This window comes from Varroa jacobsoni, unplaced genomic scaffold (assembly GCF_002532875.2).
Source record: "Varroa jacobsoni isolate VJ856 unplaced genomic scaffold, vjacob_1.0 scaffold_759, whole genome shotgun sequence".
NCBI classification, from domain to species: domain Eukaryota; kingdom Metazoa; phylum Arthropoda; class Arachnida; order Mesostigmata; family Varroidae; genus Varroa; species Varroa jacobsoni.
Genome location: NW_019213661.1, coordinates 195,732 through 208,687, shown reverse-complemented (window position 1 = coordinate 208,687; position 12,956 = coordinate 195,732). Strand labels below are relative to the sequence as shown.

At 37.3% G+C, this 12,956-nt stretch overlaps 1 pseudogene; it reads left to right on the top strand.

The window, feature by feature from the left end:
• Positions 1-5,266: 5,266 nt before the first annotated feature.
• LOC147753083 (transforming growth factor beta-1-induced transcript 1 protein pseudogene) lies at positions 5,267-5,647 on the top strand (annotated as a pseudogene).
• Positions 5,648-12,956: the final 7,309 nt, after the last annotated feature.

The window sequence follows — 12,956 nt, the reverse complement described above, 5'->3', positions numbered from 1 at the left end:
TCTACTCTTTTTTCTCGAGAAGCAGATATCTTACATGACAGCTTTCACCTATGTCATAGGTAATCCGCATGTTTCAGGTCGCCTGCTTTGTGTGCGTCACCACGGTAACCAAGGACATGCGGCCATCGCCGGTTCAAATTTCAGTGTTGGTAAATTATTACCATGGCATTGCCTAGCACGTCACCATAGGTTCGTTGGAAAAACCCCAGCAAAATCCAGCAAGACCCACCGCTTGCTGAACCTTTTATTGAAGGTACGTGCTTGGTTCTGTCCTCGTGATAGCTTCGTGGGTAACGTACTTACATGATAATCTTAGGGACGCCTTGTGGTGCAGGTTCGAAGCCAGGCATAGACAGACTTCGTGTCATGCAGGGAACCATCGTAACGGCGATACCGGTACTCGAAACATAGAGATTTTCGATGATACACGAAAGAGGTGATTCCGGGGAGTCGTTGACCAAGTAAAGAAATTCTAAGGCAAGAATAAACATTTCGGATGATGCTTGTCGACTTTACTTACACCTTCTCGATTCTGACGCTTACAAATTATCAATGGCTATATTTGAGTATGGCAGCCAGTGCCTCGTTCGGGAATCCGAAATTATCCACGAGTCAAGGGGATTCTGCGCCTTTGTCGATATCCGTCTAAAGCTGCAGCCATTCCAAGAATACAGCAAGTATATTCATCATGTCTGCTTTGTTAGCATCAAAATAGCATTATTAAAATAAGTAATTTCCGTTATGTCCATTAACCTAAACGCTTATTTAGGTTAGCAAAACATTTCACAAGCTTATGATTCATAATATAGTAACGTACATTTTCTTTCATATAAGCTGGTATACTACTGGAGTTCAAAATGTATGTAGTTGTTAGGCCCGGATGTGAGATGCAGGGACAGTAAGTGCTCAACACCCACAAGAAATAAGCAAAAAAGAAATAAGAAATAAGAAAAAGTCGTAGATACCAGGCATTCCTTGAATTTTTGCGGAAAAAATCGTTGCAACCTGTGGATCAATTATCTTTTTGCCAGTGAACGAGGGACGTCGCAACTCTGGCAACTCCGGCATAGCACATAACTGAACAAAATAGGCTAATTTTAGTCATCATGTGCAGGGGTAACAGATGGAAGTATATGAGAAGGTTGCACTATGTGGTGTCTCATGGGCCCACCAATGCACATTATGCGAGTTAGATATGACATTTACAGTGAAGGTAAAAGGAATAAGTGAATATAGTTGGGCTATGTTTTAATTTAGAAATCAACGACAGAACTCTACACACAGCGAATAATTATTCATACTTATAACCAGACAACAGTATGAAGTACACTTTTTTTGGTCGAGCACTTTAAAACGGAGTAAGTACGATCTGTGAGTCGCAGTTACACTAACAGTAGCTGTCGTTTCTTTGACACTAACGGTGGAGTTGCTGATTACCTCCGTGAAAATTTAAACCACCACGTGTGCTAACATTGTAATTTCTGAACGACCAAAATCAAGTCCATTGCAAAATGAGGCAGTCTTACAAGGTTGGCGATGTATACACCATATGTATATAAGTAGCTATATAGAGCACACGATAATCGGGCAACCGTGTACTGAAAAAAAAAAAACTGTTATGTAGCAAATACATTGCACTCCAAGTGCATATTAGTTGTTTCAGCACCTGTGAACAACATTCGACCCTAATGTTAAGGGGCCATCTGCTTTTCGAATGTCTGCGAGATGTTAATGTTTCTTAGCATCTGCAGTTATTTCTCTTATAGAAGTTATACCTCGGAATTAAAGCTATTTAGGTATGGCACTGACGAGTTCAACCCTTATCAGGAGTTCAATCATAGTCGGCTTTATTGGTCCTATTTGGGGTTTTACATGGGCTTATGAAACGATATGGTTACCTTACAAGCAACTATTAATCATAGTATATCGTTCTGAAGACGAAGTATGTTGTTGTATTGTAAAACATAAGCATGTTTTCATGTTTTGAACGAACGTTTTCCTAAAACTCAACAAAAGAGAAAAATTATGTTATTCAGTAACACTGGCCATAGAAATGTTAAAAGAAAATGAGCGTTTTACTAGGTATCATTTATTTTTACTTTATTGCTTTCATGATACCCAACAAAACTGCAGAATTTTTTCTACTCTTGCATATCACAGTTTACCAATCTAAAGAGCAGCTATAGTGTAATATACAGCTGTAAAAATCGCATATATTCCCTGAATTTTTCAAGGAAGATACGCGATTATTTTTTAGGGAAAATCAATAATGTACTACGTTAATATATAAACTTCAACCTTTGATAAAGTCGTTGATTAAGATTTATCCGAAAAAACAATCAGTTCTTGAATTTTCTACCCGTTAATTGTATACGTTAAGCAGATATTGTAGGTTGTGCGTAAACACGATATTGTTTTGAAAACTTAATAAAATAGAAATATATTGAGAATCAATTGCAATCTGCATGTAGCTATATGACAAGCCGAATTACCATTTCATAAAGCGGTAAAAAATGTTTATAACATTAGAACACAGAAAGCATCATTTAGATATACTTGGCTGATTACGGAATTAAAAAATACGCTAGACTTTATGTGTAGTAAGTGACACTTGAACCAGCCACCCCTTAGCCTCTTTTAATTGGGGATTCTATCATTTAAGCCTCTGTTGTTCTCAACGGCTGAAAAACTACTATAGCGATCTTGTCGGAATTCTTCTATTAAATAAGGTCGATAAGTAATAAACACATGTTTGTGCCAAAAAGAGATATGCTATATTTTGTGTAAAAAAAAATCGGACCTGATTGTTTTAAAAAGTGCTCTTGCGTACGAACGATGCCATAAAACTTGGGGAGATCCCTATAAAACTAAATTTGTGTCATCTTGAATTCTTGTATCTCTATCAGTAATTTCAGCTTTAAATATATAATTTTTAAGAATGTTTACATTAACTGTGAACATCTCGAAAACTGAGAGACTTCTTTAAAGAAAAGTTTTAACGGTATGAAAATACGTGTCCCCAAGTCTAGTTTTATCTCCTTAGTGCACAGCAGAGTCCCTGGAAAGAATTGCTAGTGACCCTAAGCCATAGCCCGCGTAGACATCACAGAGCTTATTTATTAAAAACACAGAAACTGCCTAAATCGTTTAACCTTAGGGTGCAATGCGGCTAACTGGGGGTCAAGGCCTACTTAGTTCAACAGATGCGCCGCGCATGTGTAACTCGCCCGCGGGCGTACGTCAGTCGTGACGCAAAGGTGAGACGGGACAGGAATTTTGATATAGCCTTGCTGATTGTCTTCCTGCTTTCGGGCATTAATAGATGCGGTTATCTCTGATCGCGCCCCAAAAAACAATCATCGTCATTGCCCTTATGACTAACTGGTATTACACTTTTTTTACGCGTTTTGGGGAAGTCGTTACGCGTACATCAGATCTCGAGATTGATCGCTGAATATAGACAGTCAAAGGATGTTTCGATCTTTGAAAGATTCATATACCGATTTGTTCCTCAAGCAATTTGAATGAGGCAGCTAGTGCAATGAGGAATGTATATGGTTTTAACAGTAGTAAGATTCAAACAAACAAAGACAAGAATAACTCCAGTAAAATTTTAATTCCGAGGATCACTATTTTTGTTTTCAATGTCGTCTTATGCCATTTTGAAGCGTGAACCTTTCTCAACTTATTCACCTGACGGCTATATCACTCAGAATACAGTAAAATGCGTGATGTAACTTTGAATTGAAAAAAAATTAAGCTAACACACAACACGATTATTTTCCCATTATTAGTAAGCACAATATTTTCATGCAAAGGTAATTGCAAAAAGGTCACTTGAAAATCATTTGTACCTACTTTTGCCCGTAGTTATACTTATGCAATTAGTTTGCTATCATTGTAAAATTAATAAACATGTAGATCAGTCAGGGAATACTTATCTACCCGCGTATTTTCCAAACCTGGCTTTGACTAGTGGTAAAGTGATTCTAATTTATGCAATATGTCAAAATTAATACAAATCTTTTACAATTTGAACAAGTCGAAGGGTGGGTTGTTTAAGAAATTTGGATTGGAAAACTGCAAAGCAATTGTTTTTACGAGAAGCTTTTGATTTTATATGAAAAGTTAATGGAAAGCCACGTGTTTCGGTGTTCAGTATTTCTGATTCCCATTTACATAACTTGTGCTGAAAATGAATGCCTAAAGGCTGCACCAGCGACGTGGGTTAATACGTAGGTAAAAATAAAATTAGTAGATATGTAAAGTGTTTTTTAAGTCAGTAGAGTCGGAACTACCGTGGCTTTGATTTCATGGTAGTAAATGGCTTTTCGTCTTTACATTGTTAATTAATTAGATGTTTGCGAGACATAGGCTGCTTTCCCAAATATGTATACATTTTGCATCCCCTTATTCTTAACGGAGAGAGTCAGCAGAAAAGTGTTAAATACCTGGAAAAAAAATAGGCCTAGCTAAACCCACAAGGACATCGTCACATATGAACCACTCTATTTAGTGGTTGAACGACGGATAGGGGTGGGGATTTATAAACGAATGCAGTATATAAATACAGGTTAATATTGCATATACTATACGAATAGCGCAGCATATTTTGGTTTCTTTCTTAACAATTTTGTGCACTTGAAATTCTTCTGCCGTGAAGTGTCAGATTGTCAGTGGCAAACTTTTCAAAACGTAAAACTATCCACGACTTAAAGTAAATTAAATGCGGCAACAATGGAGTCCCGTCCGTCAGATAATAGTTTAGTAATATGTGTACACACAAATAAATTCTAAACTGTAGTACCAGTATGAAAGAAACAGTTAAAATATATTGTGCCGCGTCTTTAGCGCTTGATACCTCCCCCATCGACGCCCTCTTTGGTCTAGCGCCTAGGGCGGTAGCGACAGTGGCTGTGCGTGTGAGCAGAGATGTAACGTTCGCTGACGCAAATAGTAATGTTGTCTTGAGTGACGATTACGAAAATGAAAAGCTGTTTTAAAGTCTTAGTCGCATCTGTAGTGACTCAGCAAGGCCTGGTGTCCTTGGGTCCTACAAGGGTACCTGTCTGCATATGCAGGCTGTACCCTCTTCTCTATGCATATGGTCTTTCTTGGTCTGCGTCCGACCGATTTTCTCTTTCCCCTCCCACCAGAGCCGCCCTCTCGGGGCGCCTGCGAGCTTACATAATTGCTAGCGTACCCAGCGCGTGTACCCAGTCTACTAGGTCATCAGCTGCTAAACAGTGCCTCTTCGTGGTTGACAATGGCAGACGCACTCCCCGAGGACAAATGTCCCTTTTGCGAGAAGTCCGTTGAGGGCCAAGCTGTTACTGCCCTCAATAGGAACTGGCACCCAGAACATTTCATCTGCACACGGTGCACCCAATCGCTAATAGGCGGCGAATCAAAACAATTTTTTGAAAAGGAAAGCAAGCCCTATTGCGAGAAATGCTACCTTAAGGAGTTTGCTCCTAAGTGTGCTAAGTGCTCCGAGCCTATCAAGGGTAAGGCTGTTACTGCCTTGGAACAGCATTGGCATCCGGAACACTTTAGGTGCTGTAAGTGCGAGAAGGTCATCCCAAGCGATGCGAAGTTCAAGAGCTGCAACAAGAAAGCATTCTGCGAAGCCTGCCCACCGGCTTAGAAATTATGACTGACCTCGATGCACTTAGGAAGCGCTGCACTATGCTTCAGGGCTTCGCGTGACGAATCCGTTGTACTATCTTCGAAGGATTACCGTATTATCTAATATAGGTTATCATTGACGGTTTTCCTACGTTGGATGGTTGACATCGGGATGTTGGTTAGACCTGCTTGAATTGTACATGTGTTCAATAAACTGCTCCGTTTTCCGTCTACATGCGTTTTCACTTTGTTAGGGCTAGAGCTTCTGCAGTCAGGTGCATAGAAATGGTAGGAGAACTCTAAACAGTGGCCTCCTATTGGTTGATAAAAATGTTTACCATATTTGAAAATTTGCTACTTATAATACCAGCCCAAACTAGACCTGAAATGGACTATATTTACGTAAAATAAGATGAAAACGTCTGGGAGGAAAATTATATTTATATAACTTATATCTTTTGAGGTAAGGATTTGAGGCGAATATAGGATTTATGTAGTAATTGGTAACATCACAATAGCAAGTGTAGATCATCTTTTCATTTCGTCGCATTTCGAGGCTTTGTCGTCCTAACAGATGCAGAGTTTGGCCGACTACTTTTGTTATGGTGCATATATTAGTTGCTGTAAAACAACGCCAAAATAAAGAAGGTTGCCATCATGAGATAACTGTGCAGTAAAACGTTTTTGTGCTACTTTTTGGACAATAAGGGAAAATGGGAATAGATTGAATTAGTCGGACGGATTTGTTTTTTTTGGAGAACTATTTGGTCTTCAAGCTCGAATTATTAAAATTATTACCTTAGTAACAAGTTGATTTGTAAGAGGCTATCATCGTTTACATCTACGCGGAAGAAATCACACCCAGTTTATGTGATCAATGCACAGAAAACGGTCCCCATCGAGTGATCTTAAGTGATTTAGGTTTTTGGATACCCTTTAAATCAAATGTAATGGCATAGCTTTTTTTTTTATTATTTGAACACGTTAAGACCGCATTTAGTGTCCAATGTATTGGAATTGACTTAATGTATATCATACATTAACACTGGCCGGTTTTATCCTCTCAAATCATTTGCCATTGAAAGGCAAATACTGCCAATAAAAAATGCTCCGTGATCTCCGTGATTCTGATCGTCTGATAATTTGTATTTGAAAAAAAGGGCGGGCATTTAGACTCCTCAGTGTAGAAAATTATAATAATAGCTTACAACCAGCAAGTTTCTCACTCAGTGCATACTGATTGCATAACCTGGGTGAAGCTGAAAAAATGAGTAGCACTACTTTAGACAGTGAAGAGTGTTTTAGCTGTGTACCTGAACTTTTGTAATGTGGCACTTTCTCCGACACTTTCGTTGATTGTACGCCACAACTAAAGACACCAGAAGTATCAGCGGCGTCTTTAAGAATCGGTATCCAGGAGAAACAGAGAGGAATAGACTTACACAGGCTTCGTCCTTCTGCTATGTCATTTTTACGATGTATCACTAGATAGATATGTGATTATGTCTAGGATTTTGCCCCTGCTGATTGCTCTTTACGCACTACAAACTGAACTCAATGCACTTCAAATGGAACTCAATGTAGGAATGTATTTAGACGTGGTGCAAATGTTTTAACGGTAATAAACAGAACAATTAAGAAAAGTGAATTAGTTTTTTAATCATGTATGTCCTGATTTAATTAAGTTCTAGACCACGAACTTGTACTCATACATACTTACATATTATTGAGCTCTCTGTAAGAAAACGAGTATACATTTTAACCCGTTGAGTGTATATTATACAATAGATGTAAAATACACGTTGTTTGCTTTTATAAAAGTCCACAGAATTTTAAAATTAGCTCGGTACTGTTGAGCAGTTTTTAATATTTTTATTTTAAGCCTAGATGGCAAAAATCCTTTGACAAAAGATATGCGATTGACATCTAATGTATTTCACACATTTTTTTCAAACAGTTGCAACCTTTGAACTTGTATACTTCAATAAGGTTTATTTAAATTAAACATTCTATTTGCCTCGTATTGGATTCAAAGCTAAAAACGGAATGCAGCAACTAGGATGCATCCAGTTTTGGCCCATAACGAGCTTCTTGGTCATGATCTTGTAAATCTCAACTTGTATATTGTGACTAGCAGAAAAATATGATACAGGTCTTAGTACACGACAAAGCGTTTGGTCTTTTCGACAGTGAGTAGCTGATACTTCAGCAGAAACATGCGTCGCCAGTCTAAAAAAGTGCTGCAAGCTACCACTAGTAAGCGGACTAAACTACACGTATTTAGCTCAGTACGTTTTTTTCACAACCGTAAATCTACAGCTTGGGTACCTGTTTGCTAACCGAAGGCTAGATTGCCTGGGTTGCCAAATTAGTCGACAAAGTTTTCGGGCCAAATTGTCAATAAAAAATTCGACTTCTATTATGTAAGGTAGTTACTCTCGTTATTCGTACTCAGAAATTCGGAAAATACATAATTGTGTAAGACTGCCAGAAAGCAAAAAATCTGAATAATACATACGCATTGCAATATTTCAAGCTTATCACACTAAGAAAAAAAACCCACATTGCGTCAGATTTTCATTTGAGTCAGGTTGACGTCTATTATTTGGTTCTAAAATCGTGCCTTATGAAAATTTTATATAATTAATTCCCTACTCGCGATTATCCATAGCATATACTCTTCTGAGACTGACGTTTATTTTGGCTTGCAATCGGCTCATTTTACGATAACTGGACAATCTGCGTATTTGGCCACAAAAAATTCAACGAAATTGAAATAAAGCAAAGACATTCTCCAAAATAAGTGGCATCTACTTCTGCATAGTCGTTATTTTAACCCCATTTATGCATATCAGAATACTAATATCTAATAAGCAAATACACGTGTTCAGTCCTTTTTACAAGCAGCATGGTTCTAATCGAGTGCATTTACCAGATAAGGCTTAATTACACATTAAATCGACCACCTATAATTGATGATAACACCAGCCAACATCACGCTATCTTCTCATATCTTATAGAAAAAATATTTTAAATGTGCCTTGTAAATGAGCGGAATCGTCCCGTCAGAAACAATTTTCGTGAGATAACACAATGAACAACAAGCAGCAGTGTGATGCGAAATGTCTGTTGCTTCTTTTGCGGTCAAAGAAGCCTTCTCTTGTTTTTTTGACCCCAGGTTCCGCTACCACAGCTAAACCTGAAATATGGCTAAAGTCCGAAAAGTAGAATCTGCTGAGAGGCGATATACTAAAGCTATTACTACTAACTGTAGTTTAGCGACCAGATAATTATGTGCTATGTAATAACATTATTGATCATGAACAGCAATGACAATGCCTATCACAGGAAATTTGTCAGACAGAAAAAAAATGCAGAATACTCAAACAAACCCTTCCTATATTTAGAGATTTATCCGGAGCTGTCATAGGGCTATTATACTTTACATTTTTCGGTTAGTGTATCAGCAAGCCTGAAATTACAGATATTAATCTAGGGCTAAAATCATTCAACGCCAGGGGCGACACTTGAGGTGTATTCATCCAGGCTCAATGGGAATTATTTTGAATATAATAAAATGTGACAGCTAAAAACTGCTATCAAATTTATGTGACAAGTGAAAAATAGCGCAATGAAGTTACGAATGGGAGCCTTAAAATTTCCAACAATTTCGTTCTACCACATTAAAATAAATAAATAAATGCGCAGGAGATGCCATTGATATACAGTGGAAAACATAGTATAGGCATTACGTGTAGTAGATGGTTCTATTGCTACTTTTGCTTAGGCTACAAGCAAATATTGGAGACATCTATAAACTCCATTAAAATTAATTGATTTAAAAGCTCCATCACGTTTATAGCTCTAAAAATAATTTTTATCAGTTTATTGCAAAAATTCTACCTAAAACATGTATTTATTTCGGTGAGACTAGGTTGTTGGTTAAAAACTGTAACAAGGTTAACGCGATCCATATATGCTGTGTTTGCGCGCGCATCGATATATCTGTGATACCGCAGAGTAAATCATGGTAGTCAGATCTAACGACCAGTACGCCACTAGCAAGAGCAAAGCTTGAACGAGGGGCCCGTGGGAAGTATAGAAAATAACCGTATTTGCTTTTCCGCTGCTGGAAGGGTAGGTAGTCTTTGCCAGCAGTGTGCTTTTAATGTGCCGTCTTTAGTGAATAACACCGGGTGCTAGCTCAGCTTCGAGTTCTCTAATATAGGTGGAAATCGCGTAGTTCTCACGAAGTACCATCACCACAGCGCTGTAGACTGATTTCATGAGGTTATAAGCTGATTATAAGCTACGACAAGGTTTTTTAGTTTCATGCAATTCGAATACTTAGCTGTAACATGTACAATACACTTCTTCAGGATACACATTGTCAACTTACACCAAAAATGACTCTGCTTTTTACTTCTAATTTAGAATAACATTTAACGATAAGCTGTTAGAAGACGACAGCGACGAAAGGTCGAAAAAGTACGCTGTCTTTGCAAAATATGCCATCGACATATTCAATGTTTTTGATTTACAATTGGCATGTATCAATTAATAAACATTTTTGAAAATAACCGTTAACGCTTGTATGATAACATGCTTAGCTACATTTTATGAATTTAAGAAAATAAATGAAAACAGGGAAGATACCAAACGCCTTCGGTCAAATGTTGTATTCTTATGCTGCGGTCATAATTTTTTAATTTAGCATTAATTAAAAATTATTAAAGAATAGAATCAGGTCCTTGAATGAGGTCTTACATTCTTTAGTAATCAAGTACATCATAAAATTTGCGGTACAGTATAAGCATCATATATATAGTATAATATTATCACACGTTCCCTGTGGCTTTCCTACGTTTATAGCTGAAGCCACAATCAGGTTGTTGTTATTAGGAAATGCTACTTACTTGTATTGTAAGGATATAGAATGAGATTTTGCAACCAAGAAAGCTATTAATATTAGTTTTTTCGCAAATTCTTCCGCACAACGTAACGTACCGCGATAACCAGTCGTTTCCCTACACCGCATGTCTCGTCCCATTTTTCTTCTTTTTACATCTCAGTTACATTATTTAGCTATTAAGTATTCGGAATGTTTTCACCTTATGCATTCCTTTGACTTGTATAAACTTGTTAATTCTTTGAATTCCGAAAGATCGCTAACGAATATGTATATCGTTAGTCGCAACTGAACACTATAATAAAGGTGGCATGAACGAGCGCAATAATGTTTACTCTACGAGTGCAACTAGTAATATTCGGATTACATACATAAATATATCAGGTTTAGAAATTTGTTTATGAAAACCTGTTACAAGATTTAAGCGCTTAAATGCAGCAAAACATTTTATTTAATCTAAACGGACGTCTAGGCTTTTAAGATTGTGAAGCAAATTAGAGAAATTTTATTGCACAAAACGTGCATGAAGTATATCATGCAGTTAGTGCTTTTCCTTTGTCAACGTGCGGCAAAATGTGACCACAGAAGACAGCTCGCCAAGGACCACAGTAGACTCTTTAGCTGTTTATACGAAACCAAGGCTGCCGTAGGCTGCCACATTCGTGAAAGGCAATAGGTATAGTGCAATTATTAAAGGCCTAGAAATAATGATACATATATGCGCGTATCGTCCTCTCACGTACAGTGGTATCGCTCTAGAAAAACCGTCCGTTAAAAGAAAAAGCTCAAGCAAAATATTCATTTGCAGTTCCGACAATGATTTTGTGATTACATTTCATTATATAACAAGTAAAGTGAATTGACTTACTACATAAGTGTATATAACGTACCAAATATTATAATATGGGGTCATATATCTTGTACAGTCTACAGGTTATTTATAATTAATGTAATCCTCATTACTAACTTATGCGCTCTATCGATATCTGGACCGACAATATGGGCCTTTCTTTCAAAAATGTATAGCAGACGTTTTAAATACATAATTAATTTTAAAAACTGCACTTCTGAACTGCACTTGGGATGTCTTTAAATATTTTAGATCAAGATGCTGCAGTTAAAAATTAATGGACATTCATAATCAAATAAAGATAAACAAGACACACTTTTGAGTTAAAAATTCGCTTTGGAAATGATTTCTGTGGCAGCGCAGATGGGTTATTCAAGTTTACTGTATAAGGTTAAGATTTGATTTCGTGGAGGATTTTATAATAAATCAGTTCATGTGGTGCCAGTAGCATTTCCGCGAGCATTACTGATATCAGCATTTCTCAAGGTAACAATAAAGCAAATTCTCGCATCTTATTTTGGCCACAACTGCCATTTTCAGGAACACTAAGGCCATGCCGCCCAAATGAGATTGCAAGGCGCAATATATGATAAGTATTTTGTTTAATAATCGTACTCACAATTCAAACCTCTGAATGGATTTTTTTTTGAAGTGGACATAAAAAATTCTGTACAATAAGTGTATGCGGTTGCAATAGCACCAATATTTTTAATCGCCGACGGAAATATTGGGTACTTTTTTATAGTAATAAGAGATTCCTGTGCAAATCTTGTTTACGGACACCGTGCCCTACGTGCAGGTGTTTGTTATAATAGCATAAGGCTTTAGTCTGTATTTTCTATGTCTTTGCTTTGCCTTTGGTCATTGACAAGTACGTGCTTGAATACTACTTGGATTCTAGCAGAAACACTCAATTTTATTTAACGCACAGTTGGACAGATTGCATTCTTCGCCTGCGCCTTCCTCATTATTGTGCTTTTTCAAGTTTCATAACCTTGTTACGTACCTGGACCTTACTGTCCAGCTGTAGCATTTTATTCTTCATGGCATTAGTCCCAAATGGTACCCTAGTTTTTTTCCTTGAAAAGCGTAGAATACTCTAGTGTCACACTGTGGCGCACACCAGAATCACTGGTAATGCATAAGTTAGTTATTGCTTTTTCTATTTATACAGATACTTTTAAAAACGTCTGCGGCATGTGAGGATTCGCGTTTGGTAATATATCGTCTCTGAGAAATATCGTATTATTTATATTCATTTCCTATACCAATCTCCTGCTTTTATGCTTGCCGACTTCTTTTCCAACTTTTTAGCGGTATTTCAGATAATTTTTATACATTTTTTTATGTTCCTCGATATGTTCCATGGTACTATCGTACTGAGGTGAACGCCAACGGGAGTCAAGGTGGTTCGGTATGCTATAGTTATGTGGAGGGCAAGCAGCTTTTATGCTTTTCTCATGTAATTTATTTTCCTTTAATTTTATAACTTATTCATGCGGGAACAGCGTAGGGAACTATGAAACCATAATAGCTTTTTTTCTTTTTCGCTTTGTTTTTGATTCTGGA